The sequence below is a fragment of the Petaurus breviceps genome, unplaced genomic scaffold (genome assembly GCF_028583685.1).
Source record: "Petaurus breviceps papuanus isolate PSGF00001 unplaced genomic scaffold, PetGlider_PUasm1.0 98, whole genome shotgun sequence".
In the NCBI taxonomy this organism is placed as follows: Eukaryota; Metazoa; Chordata; class Mammalia; order Diprotodontia; family Petauridae; genus Petaurus; species Petaurus breviceps.
The window spans coordinates 657337-662779 of record NW_027187460.1 but is presented as its reverse complement, the minus strand read 5'-3'; positions in this window follow the sequence as shown (position 1 = coordinate 662779).

Sequence of the window (5443 nt, the reverse complement as noted above, 5' to 3'; positions counted from 1 at the left end):
AGAAAAAAGAAAACGTGGACCAGTTTTCCAAAGGAAATCCACATTGCTCTGCTCTCCCTATTTGATGCCGGGTCCCTAGACAGTGTCTGTCTAAGATGTAGGTGCTGATGGATAAACTATAGGTTGCCCATCCAACTGCTTATCAAAATCTGAAAAATGGGTATTCTTCATTCATTTGTTCGTTTGATTTTTAATGTGAATAGTTATTAAGCTCTTGAGTAACTAATTCTTGCTTAGTAAACTTATAATTTATTTGGGTAGAGTTTTTTTTAATTTTTTATTGCTATCTCACTTTTTCTCATGTTTTCTTTTGCTGGATTTTTTATTTGATTATTTATTTATTTATTTAGATGTGGTTTCCAACCACTAACTGACATAGGGGCTTTGATCTCTAAACTGCCAAGAAGTTTGACATATTGGTGCAGGACTTTGGGCAGATATTTACTATTGGTTTAAGACAACGCAGCTCAGAATTTCTTAGCTCTAATGATCTACCAGCCTTAGCCTTCCTGGCAACAGAGAGCACAGGTATGTGCCACCAGACCTGGTTTTAGCTTCCTTTTGTCTTCTATCATTTCCTGCCCTTTTCCTCGATTGAACCCTTCCCTGTGACAGAAACACACACACACACAAGCACTCAATACCTCAGGTTTAGATGGTGATGCAAAAGGTTGTAGACAAGTCTAGCCCTCCCAAATGATGCCCAGAAAGCATCTGAAAAGGACCCCAAACAGACCAATGATTTGTTGATGTATAGCCATTTCGGTTGTGTCCAACTCTTTGACTCCATTTGGGTTTTTTTTTTTACAAAGACACAGTAATGTGTGTCATTTCCTTCTCCATCTCATTTTACAGATGAGGAAACTGAGGCAAACAAGGTTAAGTGACTTGCCCAGGGTTACACAGCCAATAAGTGTCAGGTAGGATTTGAACTCATGATAGTGAAAAAAATAATCCACAAATAAGCTTCTCATTCCATTCCAGAAATTCATGAAAGATGACCAGGAGTCTATAGGGATGGGGAAAGGAGGCATGCTGGAGAAGTCTGAGCATGTTCAGGTAAATAAGGTGAAGATATGTGTGAGTTCCAGTGAATGGACCTAAACTCAGCCAGGACTCTGAACAGCCCAGACCTTGGACAAGTCTCTCTGACCTTCTATTTCATCATCTGCAAAATTGGGGAAATAATGCTTGAACTTGAATAGAATAAAAGTGGAAACTTTTCAGGTAACATTCCAGAAATCTGAATAAAATTGTAATAAAGTACCAAAGACTTAGTAACTTGGGCTGAGATCCTTGCCTTGCTTCCCTGGTCATAAGTTAAAGTTTGTGCTAAGCTTAGCTAAGCATAGGAGGGAAAAGCACAGACCCTGCAAATCTAACCACAGGCCCAAATGTTCCAGACTTATTTCCACTGACCACCATCTGACCTGTACACAACTATAAAATTGGAACTCTTATTGTGGAACTCCAGACAGGTTACCAGGCAGGTCACCATGTCTTCGGAACTCCTATTGCGGAACTCCGGGCAGGTCACCATGTCCTAAAATTTCCATGATTCATAAAAATATTGTCTGCTTTCATATCTAAGTTGATACTACTGATGATATATTTGTCTGTTTTCATGTCTGCTAGATATATACCTTCTGCTTTTTGATATTACTAACATTTCATCTGCAAACGCCAGCAGATTCTTTTGTGGTTAGTTTGTGCACCTCAGTTCCTGATTAACTGGAACAGGACAGGACAGGACAAAGTGGGGGGAGAAGGGGTGGTCTTTTGGGTATATAACCAAGCTTTGCATTTTGTATTTTGCCTCTCCTACTACACTGCTTCTAGTAGCAAGACTGCCCTTCTTGCAAGAAGAAATAATTAAATAAATCCTTCCTGTCTCTACTTGGAGATATCTCTGCTTATTTTATTTTGGGCAAGGGTCATCTTGTACCACACAAATTTGGGGGCTCATCTGGGATCTCTAACACCCTCCAGCATCTGGCATCTCTCACTGCAAGTAGGGAACAGGCGCCTGTAGGGGATTTCCCATTAGTCCTTGACTTGGGGGGAGAAATTCCTGCAGTGGAGGGTGACAGATATAGGATAGCAGAAAGAACTCAAAGAGACAGGAACAAGGATAAGGCTCCAATTGTGCAACTGAAAGAACTCGGACCTGTGGGGGGGGACAGTCAGAAAACAAAAACGAGTTTCTCCTGGAGGTGAGCCAAAACAAGGGTCCTGGGATGGGGTCATATGGGCTGACACACCCTGAGGGAGGGACACCTTAAGCAAGGTTCCACAGATGACTGAAGGAAGGCAAGTGACTCCTTCCAGAGGAGGGGGAGAGGGCAAGGAGTGCCCACCCTCCCACTATTTGTTAGGCTACAGGCCTGGGAAATTTGGTAATGACTTCCATTCCAAGTTAAAGATGGGAAAAGCACAATCTAAATCTGGCGTGGTGGAGCAGAAACTAACTATACTGGTAGAAAGTCCATTAGGGAACAAGTTCCAAAATTGGGAGAACTCACCTAGGTGTAGAAATAAAGATAAAGGAAAAATGGTAGAATATTGCTGCTATGTGTGGGGTGGGGTGCCACTTGAAGGAGGTGTTTATTGGCTGATATATGGCTCCTCCAAAGATTGGGTATGCCAAAAGTTGATTTTATAGGTGAATTCTAAAGTACCATTTAAGGCAGAAGACAGCTCTTGTGCAGTGCTCTGGTTATCAGAGCTGGAGGAGGAACCCATTGAGCAGGGTCAGCTTCGATGTTTATCTTGTATTGTTCTGCATATAGTAAGTGTTTCTGTGTGTTAATGCAGGGTGTGTGCCTGCGTCTGCAGAGTCTGTGTCTGTGTATTTCTGACAGTTTGTGGTGGAAATGGAGCTTCCCCTTTCTCTTTTCTCCCCCTTCACTGGGTGGACTGGGGATGCGAAAGAAAGAGAAAGTCAGACATATTTGCTGTCCAGATGAACAGTATAGAAAACCTTCTTTTGCTCTTTCTATCTTCGAAGTCCTGGCCAGATTTGGAGACTGGAAGGAGGAAAAGATACAAAAAAAGGAGGGGAATCTTTCCCCCTCAGATCAAGGACAGGTTGAGGCTGACTTTATGAATTTATCCATTTTTTTTAACAACCCAAAGCAAAGTTCTTAAATAACAGAATGTCACCAGGGGATCACATTAGATAGCCTATTAAGGAAGAGAAAGTGGAGGAGTCTGAGACTGAGGATCCTTCAGAGTGAGTGAACTTTACCAAAAAGACATTGAGAAAAGAAGAGAGGTAAGGAAAACCTCTAAATCAAAAGAATCTGAAAGATATTGAGGGTTAGTTACTAACAGAAAAGGTGGGCTCAAAATTGAAAATTTAAAAGAGAAAGAAGCATTACCCCCCCCAACCCCCCATTTCAAAGTACCGGCAATACAAATGAGCATAAGGACCGGGGTACTACATAAGTCTTGCAGTTTGAAACTTTTTGAAAGCACCTCAGAAAAGGAATGACGGAGAGGAGAATGAAATATGGCTCTCCTGGAATTTAAATTGTTAGGCATTTAACTCCCTCTAGTTTTTAAGGTACATAAAGTGGCTTAAAATTTGAAAGGTTAAGGAAGGTAGGTAGTTTGAGCAATGGGTTTAAAAAATTGGGAAAGAAAAATAAAGGCTTGAGTGAAAATGTGAAAGTTAGGAAAAGTTTCTGTTTGGATAGGCGTGAGCTGGGGAGTATCTCCCCCACCCTGGGGTGCCCTTGTGTTAGTTCAAGGAAGTTTTTGTGGAAAAGCTGAAATTGGGTGGTTATGGTTATAGAATTTAAAATGGGCAATGATTATGGTAAAAAAAATATAGATTATTTTAATTTGTTATTGTTTTTAGAATCAAAAAAAGTAGTTAGAATTTTGGCCCAGTATATTTTAAAATAATCTGATTATAATAAGGGAAAAGTAAATCACTTGTAAATTTCCTTAGAAAAATATAAATGTAAATGAGAAATTGAAATATTAAGAAAATATATAATTTGTGAATAATATTTCCTTTTTAAAGGACCAGGGTATTGGGATTTTAAAATGTATGTTAATATGATTAAAAAGAGGTTTATATTGTTACTTGGCATTAAGGAATTGATTCATTGTATGAACCCTATTCCCACCCCCACACCCCACCCCCACTTAAAATGTTTTGTAAAAATTGTGGTGGAATCCACATGCTAGGGATTTGTTTAGAATTAATATAATTATAAAGGTGTTTTGGCTTTGGCTTGCAGAGTGCTTACTCAAATGGCATGTATTAAATAAAATGATGTGTTTGAGTGAAAACTGGGAAGGCAAAAGTTAATTCCATTATGTTTAATAATCTGGGATGAGTAATTTTTTTCTGTGCAAAGCAATTTGAAAATAACCCATGAAATTTGGTAAATAGTTGTATTATTTGTGTTATAGGAGAAGCAGTTTCTCTTACATTCTATAAAAGAGGCAGTTTCTCTTTTAGTATAGATGCTGCTAAATTAGGAATTACATTATAAAAAATAGAAAAAATAATGAATAAGGCATTTTAATTATGTGTTTAAAATATTGTATTTTAAAATTATAAATTTTTGTTTTAAAAAAGGGTCCTAATTGAGGTTGCTTTGTTAAAGACTCTGTGAATTTTCTTATAAGTTTTGTAAAAATTTAAAATTGTTTATGTGTATAAAAAAGGGGTTTGAGTGGGCAAGGGCATCAGCCCTGGGAAGGGAGCCTGTTTCAGTTATGAAACTCCTAAACAATAAGCTGGACGTGCTGAAAAGTAGAAAGTCTATGTACAAAAAGATTTTAAAATGATTTTAACAATTGGCTTTTATACCAAGACAAGTTTAAAATCTGTAAAAAAAAAATTGTTAAAAGGGGAATCCTCTTAAACATGTGAGTCCTGGCAAAAAGCAAAATCTTTTGAGAGATAATATAATTTTAAAAAATTAAATTGATATTAAGGTAAAAAGGTTTTGGGACCATATTGCATATAAATGCTTTGTCCAGTCAGGTCTCTATGAATAACAAAAAGAAGCTAATGGATGTAGAATATTTCACCTTCCAGGTCCGGGGTTGTGTATCAGCAATGCCATATTCACAATGCCTATAGAGATTACAAATATGCTGATATAATTATCCATCACAAAATACATCAGGTTTGCCATATGGGGAAATAAACTAGAAAATTTATTAAGATACCAAAAGACTGAGTCCCAAAACCAGAAAGTGAAAGCCATCAGAGTAGTTATGATATTGGCACAGATAGATAAAGTAGAAAGCACCCACATTTTCAAGCCTTTAAAACAGAACAGGCTACCTCAGGCAAAGGTCCTCCTCTCCCTACTCACAGCAACCACCCAGCGTCCTGGAAGCGCGCTCCCAGCAGCTCCGGCCCCTGGCAGTCCTCAGCAGGAGTCCTTAGCAGACAGTCCTTAGCAGTCCTAACTCA